General features: G+C 40.9%; 1 long non-coding RNA gene across 2 annotated transcripts; it reads left to right on the top strand.

The window, feature by feature from the left end:
* The first annotated feature begins 1038 nt into the window (after positions 1 to 1038).
* Positions 1039 to 25800, top strand: LOC133062222 (uncharacterized). 2 transcript variants are annotated; one of them, XR_009694125.1, is made up of 5 exons: positions 1039 to 3294; positions 7471 to 7556; positions 8190 to 9860; positions 10498 to 10752; positions 23657 to 25800. It is a non-coding gene; the product is annotated as an uncharacterized LOC133062222 (long non-coding RNA). The 2 variants fall into 2 exon arrangements; XR_009694126.1 differs by lacking the exon at positions 23657 to 25800 and having other exon boundaries at positions 10498 to 13269.
* Positions 25801 to 26027: the final 227 nt, after the last annotated feature.

Here is a 26027-nt window from a genome sequence, read left to right as displayed (position 1 = left end):
TGAGCTGAAATTACCATCCTCCCTTCCCCGGGCCAATAGGTGACCACTGTAAGTTATAGCAATAGCATAGTGATTGCAGAATTGGTCCCTCTAGCTTCAGAGACTGCTAAGTAGCTTATAAATTTAGTTTAGCAGCCTTTCTTGACCAACTCTGGGAAAACCAAGAGTGTGTTATGTGGAAGCTACTGACCTAGCGCATTCTGTGTTCTATAGGATTCCCTCAGCAGAGGAAGTGTGGAAAATGGAGTACCCAGGCAGTTGGCTGATGCCCCTTGCTCATCTCTAGCTATAAACAGGACCAACCAGAGAGAGAGAGCACCTAGGAATAAATTTAGATGAGTCTGGACACCTTGGGATCATAAACTTGTACCTTCAGGATGGCAGTCACATGCGCACAGGGGAGGGGAAGAGCAGCCCTGAATTTCACACAGAAGGAAGGCACTGAGGAGTATCTTGAAGCAGGGGAACCTGTTTGCTCCCCTGTTTCAGCATCATCTTCTCCTTCATCCTGTGCCTAGAAGGCATGACTTAGAAGGATCAGTGTCAGTTTTCATCAGCAAGTTCATTTCTGATGCAACAGCACTCCCTTTGTGCATGAGTTTATTTGAGGTGGAAAGCTGGAAAGAATGTGGATATGCTTAGGATAGATAATTCTGAGCCAAGTTCATAGTCATTTTAGGGTCTTATGAAAAACTGAATCTTTTTATTACATTTTGGGGAAAAATCATGAATTGTGTTGTAATTGATTTTTTAAAATTTCTCTGCAAACTTTATGAGCTGATTTATTAGGTGAGTGATAATGCTACTGTTAACAGCTGACATTACAGAGTAGATATTACATACCAGGCATAGTAACTCATTCAATGCCCACCACAACCTTCACTGTTCTACAGATGAGGAAACTAAGGCAAGAGACCCTAGGGAATTTGCCTGAGGTTACATAGCTCTGGTGTCAAAACCAGTTTATATTAATAAAACCTTATTTTCATTTAATGATGATATAGGAAAAAAAAAAAAAACAGTCCTAGAAACAGCATTAGTCCAGAGAGGAGTGGGCAGTGTCCTTCTGAAATGGATTTTCACATAGTGGCGTTTTAGAAGGTATTTAAATCATACAGATCTGACCCATTCTGGGTATGGTTTTATGCAAAGAAGTCTTATGAAGTTTTCAACATGGCCGCTAACTTGGGGGCATTTCATGGTTCAAATTTTTGGTCCCTTTCTGAAACTTAAAGGTGCTTCCAATTAACAATAACTTTGAACATTGACCCCTGAAGTATGGGTATGCCTCTCCCCCCCCCGGTGGTCTTTCTGTGGATACACATGGCAGTCTATGTGCACGCAACTAAGACAAGCAGAAGTTCACCAGTATATTCCCCAGAAAAGGTATGGCATTGATTTAAAACTTCAACATTATTTTCCAGGTTGAGAGACTGGAAACATCAGAGCAAGTAAGCCTAAAAATAGCCTTGTGTTTTTCTGGTTACTATATCTTTCATATAGAACTCAAAATTAGTGAAAAAGAAGACCAAATGTTAGGAACTTTAATGGCACAGAAATAATGCTTCTTTTTTTGTCTTATAAACCAGTTCTTTTTTAGATTTTTTTCTCCCACCAAGTTACTGCTTAAAAAAACAGAAAATTTAAACTTTCTGGTGGATTCCTCCCCATTAAAGGACTAAAATCGCATTTTTGTACTCTGTACATATCAATTGGATTCTTACTGAGCATTTTAATTTATCCTTGAGGTACTTGATGAGAGCATCTAAGTTATAATTTAGCATACAGATAAAAAATGTAAGATGAATGTGCCCATCCATATGATGAAATAGTTGTAGTAAAATGTTAAGAACTATTTAACTGCTAGGAAATTAAAATATCCTAAATTAGCATGTTAATAGTATTTATACTATTTTTACATTTTTATCCAATCTTGCATTTCCAAACTGGCATTATCTAAATTAGTTGAACTTTGCAGTGTTCAAAAAATCTCTGTTTTACTTGATCTATTGCATCTGTGGGCATAAAGCTTCTATATTATTTGTTCGGCTCAAAGCAGGTTTTAGTACTCAGTGTTGTTTATGACATACAATTTTATTCTAGCTCTGAAATAATTTTCCTTGCTGTGATTCAGTTTTAAGTCTTTATAGAAACCCCCTAATGAATCACTGAGTCACTAACCAGAAAAATGAGTTAACTTTTTGCTTCCAAAACAGGACAGTAGGAAGATATTTAGGAGCTTATAATCTCATATCACCATCATGGCAAAATATTGGAAATCCATTTTCTCTTTCACTGAGGTGTCCTGCTGGTTACTTGCACGTGCCCAGAGCCATAAAGACAGGTTTATCTCTGGGAATTTCCCAAAATGGAAGCATTTTTGTATAATATTGATTCATGTCTGTCTAGCCAAAGATGTATTTTCCATCTAGCAAGAAACATCAGCCCCAAGTTATAGGGGTACAAGCTACTCCAAAGACATCCTGTCTGCTGAGCCCTAAAAAAGGATACAGACAAGTCAGCCAGCGTTCACAGTTAAGAGAAAAACATCTGTGCCTCGGAAAATATTCTTAAGTACAGAGCATTGTGCTCTGTGTCCACCAAATTTCCATGCAGTCTTTGTAAGGGTAGCCAGCCAGTGGGTAAGGTCCCTCATCTTCCTTCATGGGTGGCTGAGGAAATTCTTTGCCTTCCCCACCAACAACTGCATAACTGTATTTTTGACTTGTGGAAATAATTGGCTGATCAGGCACTTGGGATTTGTTATTAACACAGGGAAAGAATATTTGATTTTTAAAAGTATGTGTTTTGATTTGCAGAATGATCCAAAACAATATACTTCTTTGTACTTTGGTTTTTCCATTTAAAAGCTTACAGATGCATGAAGTCATTTGAAACTGCCTGATGTGAAGTATAAACACAAGACAGAGAAGTGAAAACTCTGAGTTTACCTACTTAAATGGTCACCATTATTTGGGATGATTGACATTTTATAAGAAGCTCAGGTTTCATTTTCCTGGAAGTGGGCTTTTATCAGCCAGCCCTCACCCGTCCTAAGTGACTTGTCAGCTCTCTTCTAAGACCGCTTGTTTTCACTAAAGGGTAAATACTTGCCAAGCAAATTTGCAAATATTTATAAGACATCTAATGTCCTAGAGGAAGACTTGCTGATGATTAGATAAAAGGGCCAGCATTATTGCTGTTCCCCAATCATATGGACTTTGTGCTTTCGTGACTGAAGAGGCACATTTTTAACTTGCTGAAATTGTCACTGAACAACGTGCAGTGAAATCCGTGAGTAGAAACGTTCCATGGTATTTTCAGAGATTATGTGTCTGAGCTTGGCATCTTTTCCTCCTGGGGACTCACTGTAGGGTGGCCAGGGGAGCCCAGCAGTGTCCAGAGGGCATGTCTGGAGCAGTTAAAACGAGTGTTCCCAACTCCTTGTCTGCCAGGGAGCTCTCTTTCCTTATCTTTAAATTTTGGATGAAATAACTACCTCGTAGTTTCATTTTAAGGATAAAATTAAACAAAACAAGAAGAGCTTTGAAACCTCCTATAGACTATTCCTGTGTGAGGTATTGTTTACCTAAGCTATGAAAATAAGCCTGGAGCCTGAAACAAAATATACAACAGACTTCTGCAGCCTGAGAGAATTTTATTAAATCCAAGTCCTCTTTAAAAAATGTTTCTTGCTTTCAAATTAGGAAAATTGTTTTGAGTTGAATTATTAAAGTAATCGTTTGTGACACTAATGTGTGATCTCTTAGCCAATTAAATTTTGAATGTCTTCAATTATTTTATCATTCTGCTGGTTTTAGTTACCAGGTGCTACCTAACAAGCTACTGCCAAATGCAGTGTTTTAAAACAACAATTTTGTTACGGCTCATGATTCTTTGGGTTAACTGGGCAGTTGTCTTTGATGGGATCTTACATGGTTGCAGTCAGCTGGTCGCTGAGACTGATGTCTTGAGAGATTTGACTGCTGCTGGAGTGGCTGAGCCTCTCCTCTTCCTGAGGTCTCTAGTTACTATTACTCAGGACATTCCCTAAGTGCAGGAGCAGAGGTTTCTAGGCCTTCTTAAGGTGTATACCCAGAATAGGCACAGTGTCACTTCAGCTTCATTCTGCTGGTTGAAGCAAGTTACAGGCTATGTGTAGGGTCCTCAAGACTGCCATCAGGACCGCAGCTTCTCTAGAAGAAAAGAACTCAGAGATGCTGTCATACTCACAGTGAAGATTTACTCCAGTGAAAGGGCACAGATTAAAATCAGCAAAGGAAACAGGAGCATAGAGCAGAGTCCAGGGGAAACCAAGTGCAAACTTCCAGCTATGCTTTGCCAGTGGAGTTTTACAGATAACACTTAATTGTCTCAGCACTGATGTGTGATAACACATACAAAGTGTGGCCAACCAGGGAGCTCACCTGAGCCTTGTCCAAGGTTTTTATTAAGGGTCAGTCTCATAAACGTGGAATGCCCACGTGATTGACCAGAGTTACTCGGTCTCCCTGTCCTCCAGAGGTCAAACCGATACACATGGGTTCAGAGTCCCAGATGAACAAAAACAGGTGTTTACCATCAATCACATAGTTAACATGAACTATCTGGTTATGACTTAAGGCACTGGATATACACAGGGACTCTTATCAGACAGAATATGCCAAGGTCTTAGAGATTACCTCCCAGGAGCTAGTCAGAGATCAGTCCTCTCCTTAAAAAGTACAGAATCTGACCATCCCAAGCCTGCTGAGTTACCCCTTTATTGTGTATGGGCCCAACTCCAATTTAGTCTAGGAAGGACTACACAAGGGCGCGGATCCTAGGATGAATGATTGTGAGAGCCATCTTTGAAGATTAGGTACTGGATTATTATTGTCCCCCCATGGCTCCAACCAAGACAACAGAGTATATAGGGAATCTGGATTTCTTCATGGAATAGTTTGTTTTAACTGGAAACTAAATATATACATATATATACACATTTATATACATTTTATTTATATAGTTATATATATTTATATGTATATAGAATGGAATAATATAATGAAATGGGCTAAAGTTGTTGTCCATGTGAAAATGTGATGTATATCTATGTCCCTTGAGGCCTCAGGCCAGGACACAGAAATATATGATTGAACTGACCCAAGGAGGATGACCCGTCCATGTTTCTTTCCAGCCACGCCACTGAACCAGACCTCATGGGTCCTGCCCATCATTTGGTTCTGTCTGCTCTCTTATCACTAATCACTACCCTGAGATCCTTGAGTCTGGGAGAAGAAGCATTGACAAACAGCACATGCTGTTACTGGCAAAGGAATGGAGCAGGCCCAGGAACACAGCCTGGGGATGAAACCCTGGGTGGGGTTTAGACGCTGACTATTCCATCACCAGTGGTTTTCCTTGTGGCTCTAGACAAGGTAGAGGTCTTTTCCTTTTCATTGGGTTACATTCAGAGAGTTGGTGTCCGAAGTCCTATTTGGGTAAATCACACTTCCCAATACTTGCTAATGTGACAGAATATTTAAATTTCTGCTGATTACAAAATATGGTCTTTGAAATTTTAGTTTGTTTTCTCTGTCCTTTGACTAACCACACAAATTCAGCCAAGAATAAATACTATGTAAACATGACCGATGTCTGGAAAACCTATCCTTTGTTTTGAACTGTGTTCTAAAAGTTTGGCTTTTATTCATTAGCAGGCCAAGAAGGACAATGGCATCTCTAATATGCATTAAAGTCGAGTTTGCCATGCTCTCCTCTCCCAGACTTTAAAAGCAGCAGTTTCATTGATGGTACATCGGCTCCTGTTCCTTTTAGTGTCAGGGAAAGGAAAGCAGCCGTCTTGGTGAGAAGCTCTCACTTCCTGGTCTCCGTCAGTAGAAAATGAATTTAGAATCTGAAACCATTGAAACTTTACAATCATGTTCCAATAGTGGTATCAATACAGATGTGAACCCTAGGGGCTTACCTTTAATTATTCTGTTTGGTTCTCATATTTTTTATAATTAATTTTATTGGAGAATAGTTGCTCTACAGGTTCCCATAATATTTAAGAAAATCATTCGACACATATGTGAAGAGTATAGTTTTGTGAAAGGAACCTGAAATTCTAAATTGGTGTGAAAACTGTTACGCAAATCATATGAGAGAGAAACCAGTGAGTCTGAACACACAGTTTTGTTGCTCTTTTCCCTCACCATTTGAGGGTATTTTCTGTAGATGTACTTCCATGTGAGGATTGTATGTTTTCATCTGACAGCGCTTGACACTAAGGCAGGAATTCCAGGGTCACAACCTTTCCTGAAGGGAGCAGCTTTTGCAAATATGTATGGGAATAATCGAAACTGGACAGGGTCAAAGACTTTTTAAATTTTTTTGTCTTTTAAGCTTTTCATTTAAAAATATTTGTAGTCATAAAGCATTGTAAAGATAGTGCAGAGAGTCCTTTGTACGTTTTATCCAGCTTGATCTGTGGTGACCTGTTGTATAGGTATAGTACAATTCCAAAACCAGGAATTGACATTGGTACTAGATAGTGACTTTATTTAGTTTTCACACAAGGTTCATTTTTTCTGATATGCATTCATGTGTGTGTGTGTGTGTGTATGTGTGTGTATAGAGTTCTATGTAATTTTATCCCATGTATAGATTCGTGTAACCACCACCATAATCAAGATACAGAACCACAAAAGAATTCTCTCATGCTACCTGCTCCAACTCATTAGGCTTGCTCTGTACTCATATCTGTTCCCATTCCATTCCCTTCCCATCCCTAGTAACCAATCATCTGTTCTCCACCTCTAGTTTTATCTTTGAGAATGTTATGTAAAAAAAAAAACAAAAAAAAAACAACTGTTTGAGACTGACATCTTTTTCACTAACATATTGGACCTCTTGCATGTATCAATAACTCATTCCCTTTATTGCTGAGTAGTATTCCATCATATGGCTGCATTAGAGTCTACTCAACCATTCACCCATTGAATGACTTCTGGGTTGATTTAAATTTTCATTCATGTCCTTTTGTTCTTTATTTTGTTTCATTCTTTCCTCCTTTTTACTTCCTCCTCCTCCTCCTCTTCTCAGTAAACTTACTGAAGTGTAACATACATGTGGAAAATTATAAGGGTACAGTGCTATAAATTTCTCACAAAGGGAACACACCTGTTAAGCAGCACTCTGGCTAAGAAAAAGGACATTTTGGGAATTCCCTGGTGGTCCAGTGGTTAAGACTCAGGGCTTTCACTGCCATTGACCTGGGTTCAACCCCTGGTCGGGGAACTATGATCCCACAAGCCATGGGATGTACCAAAACAAAACAGAAAAACACAAGTACTACCCAGAAGTGCCCCACCCAAGGCATCCAGTATTTTGACTCTAGTACTAGATAAGTTTTGCCTGTTTTTGAACGTCATATAAATGGAATCATTCAGTATATTCTCTTTCGTATTTGTCTTCTCTTGTAAGATTCATCAAGCATTCTCTTGAACCATCTCTAAGAGTGACTGACTGCCAACTTTAGGAAGCAAATACCAATGTGGATACTCTCCAAGGTATGTCGTAGTTAGATATGGCCTAATGTCAGGGGCCAACCAATAGCAGTTCTGATGTTTAACAAAGAGCAATGACCAAATAATACTGTGGGATGAGGATGAGAATGATGCTGTGACCTACGTAAGTTCCGAAATATGTACTACTGTGTACCAAACTCCTACCCTCTCCTCCTTCTTAGTCCATCTTTTCAAGGAAATAACAGTTGCTTTTATGGAGGAATAGTTTTGGAAGGGGGAAGCAGATATTACCAAGAAGCAAGACTAATGAGTTGGAGCAGGGATCATAGCCTTGAGCGATGATGAACCATCACCATCAGCTTCTTGGTATCACAAGAAGAGGCACCCCTAAAGGTAGTGGTCAATTGTGCCTCCAACCCTCTCCCCCACCTTTCCTCTCCTTTAACAGAACTGCTGCTGTGGTTATAATTTGAAAACCCTACATACAAGTAAGAGTGGATCGGGGAAATGTTGATGGACATTCTCACAGATGATAAAATTGTTCTTTGCTCCAGAAAAGAGGAAGTGACACATTGAGGGTTATTTCCGTCAAGATTAGTTCTTACGGAGACAGAATGGCTATCTCTGAATTTAATCCTTTCCTGTATTCTTGTGAATTTTCTGTTCCTTTTGCAGATATCATCTATTGATCATCTTGGGATTCAGACTTTCCCACACTGAATATGATGCTGTCATGAAGCATTTGCTGGGGCTAACATGCCAGGTGACTCAGTGGTAAAGAATCCTTCTACCAGACATGGCTTCGATCCCTGGGTCAGGAAGATCCCTTGCAGTAGGAAATGGCAACCCACTCCAGTATTCTTGCTTGGAGAATCCCATGGACAGAGGAGCCTGGTGGGCTATGGTCCATGGAGTCGCAAAGAGTCGGATATGACTGAGTGAGCACGCATACACGCACGCAACATAACATAGCTGTTCTGTACTGTACTTTCTCACTGGGAGGTATACGATGTTCTCTGTTTTATAGAAGAGGACCTACCCCTGAAAAGATAAGAAAATTTCCCAGTGACTCAGTGGTAAGTGGTAGAGCCAGGTCTTGAACCCAGGATCAACACTGAGAGCCCTACTTTCTATCCTGCCTGCCACAGCTTCCAGAAAATGGGTCGGTGGCTGAGTTGAATCAGGTGTTCAGTGGCACAATGTTCTGTGATAGGTCAAAGAAAGTTGTTGTTAAAAAATTACCTAAATCATCTTAGTCCTGTCCTTACCTATGTGACGCTTGTTTGTGCACATCCAAATTCAAGTGCTGACAATTATTAGAAGTAACAACCAACTTATTATTGAAAGCAAGAAAATTGAGATCCATACTATCATGTCCACAAATCAGATAACTGGCTTAAACATGTGGGTGAGGGAACCCACTTGCTGTGTAGGTTACTGTTTTTTCCATCTTTTGTTACTTTTGTCTGTAAGTCAAGATAATTTTTTTAATTAATTTGTTTTCAATTTATTTTGATTGGGGGATGATTATGATATTGTAATGGTTTTTTTGCCATACATCAACATGCATTGGCCACAGGTATACATGTGTCCCCACTATCCTGAACCCCTCTCTGACCTCCTTCCCCACCCCATCCTTCTGGGTTGTCCCAGAGCACTGGCTTTGGGTTCCCTGCTTCACTCATTGAACTTGCACTCATCTATTTTACATATGGCAATATAGAAAATAATTGTAATACTTAAATAACTGATGTAAAGCCCTTGGGTAAAGAGTGTTTAGCAGATAGTAAGGGCTTGGTTCTTTTTAGCTCCCACTGTCATCATCATCACTGTTTCCTGGAGAATGTGGACAAGGATGTGAAGGTGATGGGGGTGGTTTGGAGTGTGACCTGAGGCTGGGTTGCTGGGCGAAGATACCTCTGTAGTTAGTAGCTGCCTTGTCTAAGAAGGCAGTTACTGCTAGTTGCCGAATCTTATATTTGAACAAGCTTTCATCATTCAGGCTGTTTAATGAAGAAGGATTCCGATGCACCAAATTTATTTAGGAGACTTGGTTAATCCTTGGGGCATTTAAAGTGAACAATTTATATTTGAGAAAGATTCCTATTTGGAGATAAATATTAATACTCATTTTGAAAATATTCACTAGCTATTGTGTTGCCCCTTTCTCTTTACTTTTGAAATAGAATAACGTATTCAACCAAGCCTACCAGGGCTGTGCTAACAGTTCATCCAACCAGAACCACATTCCGTCTTACCAGTCCGCCAGCTCCTTCAACAATGACCCCTCTCATTTCTGGTGCTCAGCTGAGGCCGTATTCTCGGAGGCTCCCAGCTCTAAGAAAGGTGATTGGTTGGTTCCTTCTGCATCGTCCTTGTCCCTGGCTGTAGATTTGACTTAAATCTCATGTGCCCTATATGTAACCATATGGACACCATCTGAGAAGAGTCTTTCTTCTCTGTTAGCTTTTCAGCGCTAAGCTGAAACCTTCTGAGCCTGCTTGCCTCTGGCCCCTTCAGTCTGTGTTATGGCTCGTTTGTTCTAAATCCTGGAATTTCCAAGGTCATGACAAAATGAGTGTGGAGGAACAGGGGTGGTTGACACTTGTTACAATCCTTTGGATTCACAAGTATTGACTCTGGCAAAATTTAATTGTTGAGTGAGAGATGCTTTATGTTAATTGTTTAAATCTGTACTTTGCCAGAACATAGGACCTCTGTCCATATGTTGGTGATCATTATCTGGCCAGGGTTTCAGGAATTGTTCTGACTTCTAATGTTATGTCTTGCTGTCATTCACTGGCCCAGAGTTGAGTTAAGAATACATGTAGTCAAGTCCCTGGGCTTATAGGGTATTAGAACCTATCACCGTTTAGGTTGTAATCATTTACATTCTACTGCTCAGTTCCATTCTCTTTCTGTTAACAACATCTGGGTTCCTCTGTAGGTCAGGAGTACCACCTTTCCCCAACTCTCTTTCCAGACGCTGATGGCACCTCTGATGACAGCTGGGCACATGACCTGGGTGTCCTCCCTTTTGCAGCAATGATTGATTCAAGGTTGAATATATAATACACCTTTGCAGTGAGGCTGAACTGTAAATCAACCTAGCACTTTTGCTTGAGACACAGGCCAAGAATCATCCTCTCTCCTCACTGGACTTGAAACTGTGAGGCTCTGAGTCTGGAGCGTCTGGCAAGAAGTGTGCTTCCCTGAGAAGCAGAGAGATGGAGATAAGGTGAGTTGTGATGCTATCATCTGAGGCAGTACTTCTGGTCACACCTGCGGTCACCTGTTCCGGGACTTCTTCAGTTTCAAGAGCTGATATATTTAGGTTTTTTTTTGTTTGTTTGTTTTTTTTTGGCTTAAGCCAGTTTGAGTCATTTCTTTTCTATAACTGAAAGAGTTCTGATTGATACTAGATGATTGCTAGGTTGGTTTCATATTCCATGTGGAAAATTCTTGCTCTTTTAGAGAAGGGAGAGGGAATCTAAGAAACCTTAGTGCCAGGAAATTTTGCCTAGAAACAAACTAGTGGGCATCTGGCCTGGTCAAGGGAGGCAGACCAGCTAGAATTCAGAATTAAAGTCTGTCTTAAACTATCATGAGAATATATTAATTCAAATTAAAATATATTATTTTTAAGCATTTGTGATCATTTAAAGTATTTTGGGGGCTGGTGGCTCAGTGGTAAAGAATCTTCCTGCCAATGCAGGAAATGTAGGTATGATCCCTGGGTGGGGAAGATCTCCTAGAGAAGGAAATGGCAACCTGCTCCAGTATTCTTCCCTGGAAAATCCCATGGACAGAGGAGCCTGGCAGGCTACAGTCCACGGGGTCACAAAGTGTCAGACACAACAGTTTCCTCAACTGTATAATGGGCATATCCAGAGTGCCTATCTCAAATAATCATTAAGGTACAGCGAACAGAATGTCTAATACCTCCTCAATAAATATAAGCTATCACTATTAATAATGCTCTGAACGGTTCTCTTGGGATTGTGTGATGCATCATATTATATCTCTGAACCAGAACTAAGAGTCAAAATAGTGTAAACTAGAAGTACAAGCTCTCCAGAAAGAAGATATTAGGGTTTTTAAATATTCCTTAGGCTAACTAGGATTTGTTTGCTAGCTCTTTCAAGTTGATAAGTAAAGGGAAATCTAAGAACTGGTTGTTTTCTTCTATTTAGTGAAGGACAAAGTTATCTAATGATTGTTCCTCTTGCTGCCCTAAGTTGTCAATGACAGTCCCTCTCCTGATGGAATTAAGAGTTCAGACCCAGCTTTACCTCCTGGGCACTTAAAAACACAATGAAAAACAAAAACCACAGCACAAATCCAAACCTCATCACATTCAGTTTCTTTACTTAGTACTAAGGGTAGGAACTCTTAGCTCCATTTTATAGGTGCGAAAACGCAGTCTCAGAAAGGAAGGACTGTTGAGGAACACACAGCTCGTACGCGGTGTAGCTGGGATGTGGCTGCCCTCTTAGCCACCGCATGTTCCACCCTTGCCTCTGAACTCTCCAGTCTAGCAGGGTGAAGTCCCCACCCTCCGGCTCCTGAGCCCACATGTGTTCAGTATAGGTCTGAGAGCATCAGCAGGCCTCGTTCCTAAGAGTTAGTTCCCCCACGGCCATCTGAAAGGCTGGTAGTGGGATTTTCCACTAGCAAACTACAGGCTGTGGGAGCAGAGCTGGATCACTCTGAGGAAAAAAGATGTCTTTCCTGGGAAGAATTGTTCTATTCTTATTACATCTGCCTGCTGCTCTGAAAATTTGGAGATGTCTCACTGTGGAAGGACAGCCACTCTTCCCTAGTGAACCTCTCAATAATTGATTTGATTATATGTAGTTAATATAGAAACCAGATGTAGGTAAAATGTACCTACTCTTTTTTTTTAATGCTGAAAAGGGGGAAATAGAGATGTTTATTTGAAACAAATGATTTATTTCACATGAATTTTTGTATAGATGACATGCCTTGTTCTATGATGAATTTATTTATAAGATGAATTTAAAACAGTGGTAATAAACACCTTCCATCACCCTTACCATCTTTGAAGTGTCCCCTATCACAATGATGGCTGTTATCTGAGGTCTGTTGTTACTGTTAGATGTTATTATTGGCTTGCCTTGTCTCCCTGTGGTGTGTGTGTGGTATGGGGGGGTGGTGTCACTTCGTGACAATATAAATTAACAAAAGGTATGAGCAGAGACTGAAACAGCATCGAACAAATGAATACTAGTGACCCTCATCACATACCAAAGACCAGGTGTGTGTTCTCGAAGAGTCAGGACCACCACACTCACTGCACAACATCAAGGGCCCATTTGCATCAGATTCAGACATCCAAGGTTCCTTAGAAGCCAAAGGGGACTGTGCTCGGATATGATGGAGAGGGAAGGGCTGAAATGTGGTGGAGGTGCACGTGTGTGGCTTCTTGGCTGCTCAGAGTTCAGTTACCCTATTTCTAATAGCTCCTCACTTTAACTGGGAATCTACTCTTCTCCTACTCCAAATGTAGGTAGAGCTAATTTCACCCCCAGCTCTAAAGGTACCTGTGACCCAGGTCCGACCAGTCATCTTCCCCTGACTGCAGAGACGGGTCATGACAAGCCACTAGGACTCACATTCCTTGGTTGAAGCTTCTGAGATAGAGCCTGACAGAGAGACTTAGCCTGAGTACAGGCTGGCCTGCTCCTGAGAAATTTCTGAGCTTTTGGGCCCAAGTGTAAAACTGTTTTGATTTGAGCAAATCTGAAGTTAGGAAGAAACATGGATAACAATGGCAGGAATACAAGGTTTTAATGAGATAGAGGCATAGATTTCTCCATAATAAATGAGCATTGTAGAATAGGGACCAGTGTTCACAGCAGAGGAGTATTAGGGAGAAGAGTCTGGGGAACTGCATCATGAGAAGTTCTGGATCTGAAATCTGTTGGAAGGTTACAAGATTCAAAATGCGATGTGTCTCCCAAGTTGCAGTCAGCTCCTCCAAGCTTTTGAGGTGGCTATGGCACATGGCTATGGTCGTATTCTTGTTCCTTTAGCTCAGCTGAATGTCATCAGGTCCAAAGACTCCACCAACGCTCTTTCTTCAGTCATCTAGAGTCATCGTCACTCTTTAAGGCATCTTGGTTATGGTTTTCCCGTCTTTTCTCCCAGCACATCATAACTAGATTAAGCTTTGCCTCTGACAGTGTTTTAAAAAAAGGAACATTTCTATTTAGTACAAGACTTTGAACTCTTTGGAGAAGAGTTATCATAGAAATCTAGTAAAAGAGTGAACTCTTGGGACAATAATTTGATCATTTATTTTCAAAAAATTTAAACTGTAGTTTGGAAAACTGCCCTATTGAATCTGTGTGTACTCGTAAACATTAGTCAGTTCTCAAGGAATCATATTTCTGTTGTCATAAGTTATCTCCCATTGTGTTTACTCCTCCCTGTATTTTTTGCCTGACATTCTGCCTGCAGCATCTGACTAACTCTGCTGAAGGGAAACTATCTTACTCAGCTCTATTCGTCATCTTTTTTTCCCCAGGCTGTGCTAGCAATGAAAAAAAAAAATCCCCAAACACCCCATATGCTTAACTGAGAATGAATGTGCTACCACTTATGGGGTTGAGTGTTTTAGAACTTCCCCAGGCGCAAAGGACTCAGAAACGATTGTGGATTGTAACAGAAGATCTCTATTTATGTCATTCCCAGAAAGATGTGTTTTCCTAGGCTCTAAGTTTGACTTTTCTCTGCTTATTGAGTCCTTACTTTTGGCCTTTGAAAGTTACTCATTGACCACTGTATCACCTAGTTATAGTGATAAGTTAATTCAAGGATTACTTGAATCACCGAACATGGAATGTTTACTCAAAAACCAGATATTTGGGCTCAGGCAGAAAATTGGAGAACAGGGGCGGCACTGAATGGTGTCTTCAGCACTGAGGCAGGAACCTGTTTCAATTCTGTGTGAATCCCTATGGGGAGTGCTCCTTGGAAAGTCAGCCTAGGACGGCACAGGAGAAGTAAGCTGCTTCTGCTTCTCTTTTCCTTGTCTCTGTAGAGGGGTCTGAGGGTACTGGCCCTGTCTTTGGCCAGAAGAAAGTCTCTGGATCATTAGACCAGGAAAGAGGGTGAGGGAAATAGAAACAGCCAAACTTCTGTTTTCTCCAGAGCGCTAGAGGCCAGCTCTAAAAATACTGAATGAGATGCTTTTGTGGCTCTTTACTCCCTCTTGTGGTGAGGTGGTGCCACTGTTTTCTAGCTATCCCAGAGCTTTTTGTTTCCACCTGAGGCAGAAATCACTCATCGTTTACCATGAGAACACACTTAGGTTGGATGTAACTATCCAATAAGGCAACGAGAAGACATTCTGTGCTGCGTGTGGGCACATCTCTCAGAGAGTTAAGAGATTCATCTGTTAAAAGTTGTCAAGCCTGTGGATCCACTGGTCCCACCAAGAGATGGTTTAACAAATACTTTTTCCACCAACTGTTGGACTAGTTGGGGGATTTTAGGATCTGAGGAAGGAAAAAAGCACCATATATCACCCTTCCATACCAACTGAGGGTAAATAGTATAAAGTTTCCCTACAAAAAAAAAAATGTAGAATCTGATTTCACATATACATTTCAGTGGTATTTTATTGATTTATATATAAAATGTCACAAATATATGTATTTTGATATGAGCATTAGTAAATATTCTTTATTTAAAATTTTCTATGTTATTGTTTAACATTACATCCAAACCTTTAGCAAGCGAATGCCTACTTTGTGAAACCAGATATCAGTTCATCGTCATTTCTGTACAGATGTGTAAGTAGATATATGTGATATAATATATGCAATAATACTGAAGTCCTCTTACTCATTGGATATTTTGTCTTCTATTATATACTCCATTTTGAAGCACAGGGAGGAGTGTAATAAATGGCACTGTTTAATTGGGAGGTCCGTTTTTTAGAAACTTGAATGGGATGGGTAGTTGTACAAGAAAATGTGCCAGAAGAAGATTCCATTTTTCCAGTAAAAATGAGCTGGCAGCAAATTTTACAGCGCTGTACATTGCTTCAGGATCATTCTCAACAGGGCCAAGCGCATTCATTGTGTTGCTCAGTAGCTCTTAGTACTTCGGTAAATTATGCTACAGCGAAACAAAAGTAGACTCTTTTCAGCCACAAACTCTATAAAGGCATGGCTTTAACTGGCATGGCTGCTTAGGCATGCCCAAGTTAGCTCTAGACCTTTATCTCCTCTGGTGTGGTAGGCAACCTCTGAGATAGAGTTCATGATTCACCCCTCCCCCCATCTTGATAGTCACACCCTTGTGTAATCTCTCCCTTTTGAGTGTGGACTGGACTTACTGATTTGCTTCCAATAAACTGAATGCCACAGAAGTAATGGGTTGTTATTTCTAAGATTAGATGACAAAAAGACCATGGCTTGCCAAGACTTGGTAGCAACCAAGATGCCCTTCAATAGATGAAAAGGTAAATCCAGACAATGGAATATTATTTAGTGCTAAAAAGAAGTGAGCTATCAAGTCATGAAAAGACATGGAGGAAACTTAAATGCATATTTCTTAATGACAGGAACCAATAAAAGTTACCTGCTGTATATGAGACTCTAGAAAAGAAAAAAGCAATGAAGACAGTGAAAGATCTGTGGTTTCCACAGAGGAGAGAGAGGGGTGAACAGGGAAAGCCCAGAGGATTTTTAAGGCAGTGAAACGGTTCTGTGTGTTTCTGTAATGGAGGATGCCTGTCAGTATACATTTGTCAAAACCAGTAAAATGTGTATCATCAAGACTGAACCCTGATGTGAAATATGGACTTCGGGTGATAAGGGTGTGTCAGTGTGGCTCATCAGTTGTAAGAAATGTACCACTCTGGTGGGAGATGTCAGTGGTATGGGTGGTTGCACATGTGTAGGGGAAGGGGGTGTGTAAGAAACTCTGTACTGTGTGCTTAATTTTGCTGTGAACCTAAAACTGCTCTAAAAGATGAAGTCTGATTTTTGTTGTTGTTGTTTTAAAAAAAGACCATGACTTCTGTTTAGATGCCTTTATTTGCTCACTCTGAGGGAGGCCAGCTGCTGAGTCTGAGTAGCTTTATGCAGAGAGGCCCACGGGGCAAGGAACCGATGTCTCCAGCCAATAACCAGTAATGACCGGAGGCCTGCCAGTGGCCACCGGAGTGGCCTCAAAGTGGGTCCTCCCCAATGGGCCTTGAGATGACTGCAGCTCGTTGAGACCTTGATCACAGCCTTGTGAGAGACATTTTAAGAGACTCTGAGTTGGAGGTACCCAATTAAACTATGTCCAGATTTCTGACTCATAGAAACGGAAGTAATCAATAAATATTTATGAATTTTAACTGCTTAGGTTTTTTAGTAATACGTCGTGTAGCAACAGATAGCCAATATATTTAAAAGGAATGAAACCAGAGTATGTTGTCTGATAATAAGGCATTCAGCTCAAAATCATCAACAAAAAGATTACTAGGCAATCCCCTTGTATTTGGTATTGAAAAATATACCTGTAACGAACTCATGCATCAAGAAAGAAATGATCATAGAGATTAGAAAACATGTTAAGCTGGAAAATCTCAAAGTTTTCTAGGAGTAAAAAAGAGAGGTTTTTTTAGCAGGAAAAGAGAAGATTGTGGGTTATAATGAGTCATGGAGTCTAAGCAAGACAGAGAAGATGACAGAAAGAGGCTCTGCGTGTCAAGAGAGAGATACAAGTGATGTGTTAGAGGTCACATGACAGGAAAGGATTCTGCAACATGAGTACCTGAGCCCAAACTCAGAATGTTTGTGTGTAAATTGCAGACCTGGTGGCTGGTAACTTGTGTTCAGGGTATGACAATGGAAGGCAATCACCAAAACTGACTGGATAAAAAAGTCACTGGAAGTGAAGGCATTAAGCAACTAGACAGGAGGTTCTGGAGTCTCTAAGCAGAATGAAAGGAGATGAAGTGAAGAGTCACACATCAAAACACAAACCATGTGAGAGATTGTGAATAGGGAGGAGGAAGAGTGAAAGCAGTGAGATATGACAGTGTATAGTAAATCCCAAGGGGCTCAACTGTCATGGGAGTAGGTGTTGGAGATAAGCCAGGCTTCTTCTAAAAAAACATTTCATCAGGTACATTCTATAAAGGAAGATAAAAATTGGCAGTAGCTCACTATATACTAAAAATGGTTTTCATAGTTTAGACAATGCATAGAATTATCCGTGGCTTCCTACTGGAAGAAGCCAGCCAAGTTTTTACTCTTTTTTTTTTTTTTTAATTCAAGTATGCTGAAGCCGAAGCTCCAATATTTTGGCCATCTGATGCGAATAGCTGACTCATTAGAAATGTCCCTGATGCTGGGAAAGATTGAGGGCAGAAGGAGAAGAGAGCATCAGAGGATGACATGGCTGGATGGCATCACCTATGCAATGGTCATGAACTTGGGCAAACTTTGGGAAATGTTGAGGGACAAAGAGGCCTGGCATGCTGCAGTCCATGGGGTTGCAAAGAGTCAGACACAGCTAGGCGACTGAACAACAACAATATAGCAATAGTTAATATAACAATAGTTAATCTACAATCTTTTGTTAGTTTCAGGTACATAGCAAAGTGATTCAGTTACTCATTATCTATCCTGTTTCAGATTCTTTTCCATTATATGTTATTACAGGATATTGAATATAGTTCCCTGTGCTATACAGTAAGTCCTTACTGTTTATTTTATGTATAGTAGTATGTATCTGTTAGTCTCAACTCCTAATTTTTGTGCCTCCCATCCCCTTTGGTAACCAAAAGTTTGTCTTCTATGGCAGTGAGTCTATTTCTATTTTGTAAATAAGTTCACTTGTCGAGTTCTTACTCCCCGTTTGGGTTTTCCTCACAATCAGCTTTCCTTATCTTGCCTCTTCTCAGTCTTACCAACTTCTCCCTAAGGCATTCTGCTCGCTACATGATACACAGGACAGCTTGTGGTTTCCCTCAGGGAGACACACACACTGTAATTCAGTTTGTGTCTGAAGTCGAGTTCGCAAATTCCACAAATAACACGTTTAATTCAGAGTGACGCAACTGCTTGTAACTGAGTAGGTCTTAAGCTACACAACCCATGTGGGATTTTATGGAGCTTAAATTATTTTTAAAAGTTGTTCATTTGTATAATTACAAAAGTAGCTTTTCAGGTAAAAGACAGGTAAAGCCAGAGTTCCCTTGATCATTGTCACGGTCTCAGACCATGCCTAGAATTAATCACTTAATCAGGTGGTATGATCTCAAGGGCTTTTTTTCTACACATTTACATTCTTTTAAGTGTACAGTGGGGACTATATAGTTTTGCACAGGGGACCATTTTACTCTCCTGCTTCTGAAGCGCTCCCCATTCTATCTAATATCTAAATAGATATTAGATATAGATATCTATCTATAAAATAGAATATCTAAAATATATATATTATATATATTTAGATATAAAATATATATAGAATATCTAAAATAATAGATATAGATATAGAATATCTAAAATAAACATATATTTTATATATATTTAGATATAAAATATATCTAAAATATTCTATTTTATATGAATAAAATCCATACTCCCCACTGTGGCCTCCAAGACTCCGCACAAACAGGTCCCTGCCTCCCTCTGAGACCTCCTCTAGTGCCGGGAGGTATGAAGGTGTTCTTCCCAGAGGGCCTTCGCATGTACTGTTCATGCTGCTTGGAGAGCTCTGTTCCAATCCTTACTTGACTGTTTCTTCTTAAATTTGAAATCTCAGCTCTAAATTCACCTCCTGGTAAGCCTTAGATGCCCTCTCTAAATCAGTACCTCCCTCTTTTGAATTCTGTTACCTTGTTTCATCCAGGCAACAGAGTTCTACCTCTGGGCTTCGCATCCTCTCTTCACTACATGCTTGCTAAATTACTTCACCTTTTTGTGCTTTATGTTTCTCATCTAAAAAATGAGGATAATTATATACCTACTTTTTAGGTTGTTATGAGTTAATATTTGTAAAACACTAACAGTGCTTCGAACGTATCGAGCTCAGTTTGATAAATTGATAGCAGTTTTTCCTTAGCACTTGCAATGATAGGAAATTACTTATGTGTTGTTTATCCTCTCTCTTCTCTAGAATGTAAGATCTATTAAGTGCAGCGAACCTGTCCGTTCTGTTCTTAGGCCAAGAACAGTGCCTGACTCATGTACCCTTAATAAGTAAAGACTGAATGAATGAGTGTTCAGGTCTTACCTCCTGCATAGGGTTCTGAGTGTACAAGAGATAAGTTTAAAATGGAAAACATGGTCCTGCTTTTATTAAAAACTTTTAACTTTTATACACTGGCCACTGTTAAGTGCGATCACCATATCTTGCTCTGTGATACTAGAAATGGATGTAACTCCTCTAAACTCCAAAGGAGGCTTAACCCAACTGCAGTTCTCTCTTGTGTCTTACTTTTCCAAAGAGCACAACAGAACGAAGACTGCCACCACGCCCTGCCTGCTGTCTTTAGCACGTGAAGTGTCATTCCCAGACCTTGCTTTACATGTGTAAGATACCCCATCATGGAACGACTGATGTCTTTGTTGCTGAAAAACAAACAAACAAAAACAAAATAAATAACAAAGAGTACAGCCTACAAAAAGTCAGTGTAGCAGCAGCCTCACCCCCAGGACATTTAGGAAAACATTTGCAGCAGTCATCACAAGCAAAACTGACATTCCCAGATTCCAACAGTTCCAATCCAGATCCTTATTGCAGTTGCCAGCCAACTTATTTAGGATTATCTGCAGGGTGGAGGAAAGAGAAGAGCTTCTTGTCAGAGCTTGTCAGGTTACCAGTCATGCCTTCCTGGTTGGCCAGGGTCTGTGAACCTAAACTCTGTTGGGAGAAATCTTCTATTGAGAGGTTGAAAAGTGAAAGTTGTTCAGTTGTCTGACTTTGCGACCCCATGGACTGTAGCCTACCAGGCTCCTCTCTCCATGGGATTCTCCAGGCAAGAATACTGGAGTGGGTTGCCATGCCCTCCTCCAGGGGATCTTCCCCACCTGGTTAGGGGTGCTTTCCTGTGCTTCTCTTGCAGAAACCCAAATTTTCTCCCACTGTGCTGCAGAGACCATGCTTCAGAGGTACAGGAAGGCCACATGGACATAAACTTTCCTACTCTGAAAGATGCATTAAAAAAAACATTTCTTTCCTGTAGGTATTCTCTCTTTTTTTCCCTTGAAAGTATTTTCTTGCTGCATTAGGTCCACACTGGGTCATCTACCCCAAAACAGGAGACAAGATAAAAGAAAAAAAAATTAGCAAAAAATCCATTAGATTGCTACATACTAAGTTGAGCTTGAGGGAAAGCCAGGTCTGAGGTGCTTCGTTCCTGGTGTTATTAATGGGTCTTTATTTTTTAAAAAAAACTATAATTAGTTTACAATGTTGGATTAGTTTCAGGTGTACAACAAAGTGATTCAATTATACAACTATATATATATATATACATGTACATGTATATACATATATATGTATGTATATATACATATGTATATGTATGTACATTATATATATATGTATGTATATACATGTATATATATATATATATATATATATATATATATTTAAAAGATTCTTTTCCCTTATGGGTTATTACAGAATACTGAATATAGTTCCCTGTGCTATACAGCAGGTTCTTGTTGGGTACACATTTTATATATAATAGTGTGTACAGGATAAATCAATGGGTCTTAAGTTCAGGCACATTAGAGCTGACTTTATAGTATAGGGTCCTCTAGAGAACTTGTGATTCCAGGGGGGGAAAAATTCTATCTCCATCCAAGACTTGATCTTGACTTAGGCAGTCTGAGTTCCTGGAAAGCCTGTGTTGGTTCCCAAATGAATCTATTTTCATATTAAACTTGGCTACTGTGGTCTCTAAGTGTTAAATCACTCTGCACAGCTGCAGTCTCAAGCCAGCTGCAACTCAGGGACAGCTGACCAAATCTCCAGGAGGGCTAGCCAGTGAGGTCAAGGGCTCTGCAGCAAGGAGCTATGTCCCAAGTGGTCTAGGGAAGACCCCATTTTCCTTGCAGTTATTCGATGCCACCACTCATCCCTCTGACACCGCTGCCATTGAACCTTGCCCACTGCCACAAGAAGTAACATTAGTGCTGTTTCTATCACTTCTCACCAGAATGGAGTCTGTAGAGTTTGTCATTCTTTTCATCCCAATTCAAAGCCTTGGGAGGAAGTATCTGATTGGCAGAACTTAGAATATGTGCTATGCCTGCTTGCAAGGGAGGCTAGGAAGGTATCTCTTATATTCAGCCTCTGAGGTGGGAAATGAGTGGAGGCATTCTCCAACAATAGGAAGCAGGTTCAGAGATTCAGCAGCAAGAGAGAGAAAATTACTATTTCCCTGTAATAGCTCTTCATGATCTCCCAGCTCTCCACACGCCATCAGGACTAAGTCACAAAGCTTAGTGTCTCCCTTGTAAGAGTGAAAGTGTTTGTTGCTCAGTCATGTCCTATCTTTGCGACCCCATGGACTGTAGCCTGCCAGGCTCCTCTGTCCATGGGATTCTCCAGGCAAGAATACTGGAGTGGGTTACCATGCTCTTCTCTAGGGGGGAATAGAACCTGGGTCTTCTGCACTGCAGGCAGATTCTTTAGCATTTGAGCCACCAGGGAAGCCCCCTTAGAAAAGAGACTAATTTAAGAAGAGTTTGCTGCTGCTGCTGTTAAGTCACTTCAGTCGTGTCCGACTCTGTGCGACCCCATAGGCGGCAGCCCACCAGGCTCCCCCGTCCCTGGGATTCTCCAGGCAGGAACACTGGAGTGGGCTGCCATTTCCTTCTCCAATGCATGAAAGTGAGAAGTGAAAGCGAAGCGGCTCAGTCGTGTCCGACTCCCAGCGACCCCAGGGACTACAGCCTACCAGGCTTCTCCGTCCATGGGATTTTCCAGGCAAGAGTACTGCAGTGGGGTGCCATTGCCTTCTCTGTAGGAGGAGTTTGGACTCCTCTTAAGAAAAGACTAAGTAGAATTCTCACTGGGAAAGGGAGAAAGATTAGGAGGGTAGATAATAGGGGTTGTGGTTGGTGTGGGGTTTTCAGGTACCCAACACCCTTCCCTGCCCAGGGCCTGAAGGGATGGGGGAGTGAAGAGAATAGACACATCAGACAGATATTGACTCTGAGAAGACACTGCTATGCAAGTGACTCTGAATAATCATGAAGTGACTATGCCAGAAGGTTAATTGCCCTGTTGCTTTATTCAATAGTGAGCTTAAGGTCCTATTCCTGTTTCCCTTGGCTCCTGGCTAGCACAGAAGAGATTCATTTTTGTTTGCTTTAAACATTTATTTGAATATTTTAAACATTTGAAATAATTTAGACTCACATAGAAGTTGCTAAAATAATTTCGAGAGTAAGAGATAATGCACAGCAGATTCTAGGAATATCTGAACACAGGCACTGATGTAAACAGGATTCAGAGGCTGCATAGACTTGAGCTGGGACCAAGTGCTGGTAGGTTGAGGATCACTGAGACTCCTTTGTTTTGTTGAAGGAACTTTTATCTGCCACATGCTTTATCAGTAGCTTGCGGGAGCAGCAGGGGCCAGCATGACTGTAAGGACCACGCCTACCCCTGCCAAACCTTTCCTCTAGATGTGACCTTTAGTCTAGAAAAGGGAGGAGGGAGAAATCCTGAAAGATTGCATCTACCCCAAATAGACCATTACCTTTAACTGGTAACTTTAAGTCCCTTCTTTTGCACAACCACCCCCCTCACCCTCACCCCAGTCAATGAATGAGGACTTGAGAACAAGAATTAGAGAATAGGGCACACCAATAAAGCAACCCTCCTTGGTACTGTATTATACATGTCACTCTGCAACTGGCCAGAGCCAGTGTGAGTGTGAGAAGTGGCTATTGGCTTCCCAGCAGTGGTTAAGAAAGCCTTCATTCTCAGTCTTGTTGCGGGCCTGAGTCTGAGCACACCTCGTGAAGATCATAGTTGGGTTGGTCTTGCACTTACCTTTCTGAAAGTAAGAATAATGCCCACAGCCTTTCTTTCTTTCTTTTGTTCTTTTTGAGGTGGCTTCTTTTTGTTGTTGTTGTTATTTTAAACAGAAGAACGGGGTTACTGGATGAAGCAAAAAAGACGGCAACACAAGTCTGAAAGAGACACCCAGCATGAAGACCTGGGCACCTGTACCACGTGGAGCCTGGCGAAGGAGGTGCTACTCAGCTCGCTAGGCTTCCTAGTGCGATTTCGTTTGAGGAGGTTTGGCGCTACTCCGTTGCCGTAGCTATCGCCTTAAGCGTGGAGACCGCAGTTCATTGAGCTGTCACCCTGGCTTACCCCTGATGGTGAGGGTGCATCCTGGTCCGAGTCTACATTCCAAATGCCCTAGACTTCCTTGTGCGCAATAAGCAAAGAAGCTCGCTGTTGGCCTGATGCTAGGATAGGGTTCCCCTGATACGGGTCAGGGGTATGCGCGCCTTTGTAGGGAGCGGGGGGCAGGGTGTCAGGTGCCCTGACAGCCCCCCATCCCCTCCCCTCCCCCGCCTCACTCCCCCACCCCGCTGAGAAGAGAGCGCCGCTTTCAGGAACCAGCCCCACGGGTGGGAGGCAGCACCGGGCCGGGTGATGTCCTGGCTTAAAGCCTAGGAGTGAGCTTTCCTGCAACAAGGGCTTTCTTATCTTTGAGCGCCAAGAAAGCTAGCCTTACTGCATTTCGGCGAGCAGCAGTGTGAAGGGGTCAAAAGGCAGATGTGGACAAAGAGAGAGCCAGGGGCTGGTGTAGGAGCAAGCTTTCAGTAACAGGACTGCTCCTCGGAAATTTAGGCTTGAATTACAGAGCGGCTTCTGTTCTGCTTAAGAGTTGAAACCAGACTCTCAGAGTTGTAGAGCCATCAGTGTCCACTCTGCATCTCCAGTCATAGCTTCACTTCTGCCCAGAATTGAAATCATGTTCCCACCGAGAGCTGATATTCTCCCTCTATTCCTTATTCTGATGAGTGGCCCACCATAACCCAGATTCTTCAGCTAGAAATATGGGGGTTATTTCTGTCGGATTCTCAATACATCCAAGTCCAATTAATCACAAATGCCTATTGACTCCGTTTCCAAAGGTAGATAACTAATAAGAACCTACTGTATAGCAGAGAGAACTCTACTCAATACTCTATCATGACCGGGAAAAGAAACCCCCAAAAAAAGTGAATATATTTATAACTGATTTGCTTACTGTACAGCAGAAACTAAAAAACATTGTAAATCAACTATACTCCAACAAAAGTTAATTTTTAAAAATCTCCAAATTACCCACACATCAACATTTCCTCTTCTGGTCTCAATGACTTTTCCCAGTAGATTTCTATCTGTTCCCCTTGTCCACCTACAAGCAATTCTCAATAATGAGGCAGAGTGATTTTTCCACCATGTAAACATTTTTCTGGCGTAATCCTGCTTAAAATATTTTAAGCACAAAATTAAAACACCCAAATGCGCTTTGACTCTGCTTACTTTCATGCTCTTACCCTCTACCCCAATCCAGCTAGTACTTCTGTTGCCTGTATAGTACTCAAAGTAGTTCTCAATGCCATATAGTAGAACCTTGTTGTTTATCCATTCTATTGATTATATAATATTTTACATCTACTAACCCTAAACTCCCAATTCATCCCTCCCCCACTCCCCCACTCTTTTTGCAACAAGTCTGTTTTCTATTTCTGTTTCACAGATAGCTTCATTTGTGTCACATTTTAGATTTCATATAAGTGATATCATATTTTTTACGGCTGAGTAGTATTCCATTGGATATATATGCCACATGTGTCTGTAAGATTATTGTTGTCGTTGTTTAGTCACTAAGTCATGTCCGACTCTTTTCTGACCTCATGGACTGTTGCCTGCCAGGCTCCTCTGTCCATGGGATTTTTCCAGGCAAGACTACAGGAGTGGGTTGCCATTTTCTTCTCTAGGGGATCTTTCTGACCCAGGGAGTGAACCCACGGCTCCTGCTTGGCAAGCAGATTCTTTACCACAGAGCTACCTGGGAAGCCCAAGATTACTGTACTGTCAGATTAAAAATGTACTATTTGTGTGAGAAGTATTATAAACCTATTTATATTGGTGTACCTGACACCCAGTAAAGTGTTAGTTGGGTACCTAGGCTAACTTTGTTGGACTTATGAACAAATTGGACTTGCAAATGTGTAATCGGAATGGAAATTATTCAACTGTAGGGGACTTAATGTAATTAGCAATATTGACCATCTTTTCATGAGCCTGTTGGCTATCTGTATGTCTGTTTGGAGAAACATTTATTGAGTCTTCTTCCTGTTTTTCTTTTTTTTAATATTGAACTGCTCATATATTTTGGAAATGAATTCCTTGTTGGTAGAATTCTTTGAAAATATTTTCTCCAAGTTAGTAGATTGTCTTTTCATTATGTTTATGATTTCCTTTGTTGTCAAACAACTTTTAAGTTTAATT

The sequence above is a fragment of the Dama dama genome, chromosome 9 (assembly GCF_033118175.1).
Source record: "Dama dama isolate Ldn47 chromosome 9, ASM3311817v1, whole genome shotgun sequence".
NCBI classification, from domain to species: Eukaryota; Metazoa; Chordata; class Mammalia; order Artiodactyla; family Cervidae; genus Dama; species Dama dama.
Note: the sequence above shows the minus strand (reverse complement) of the source record. Positions and strands in the feature narration are given on the sequence as shown.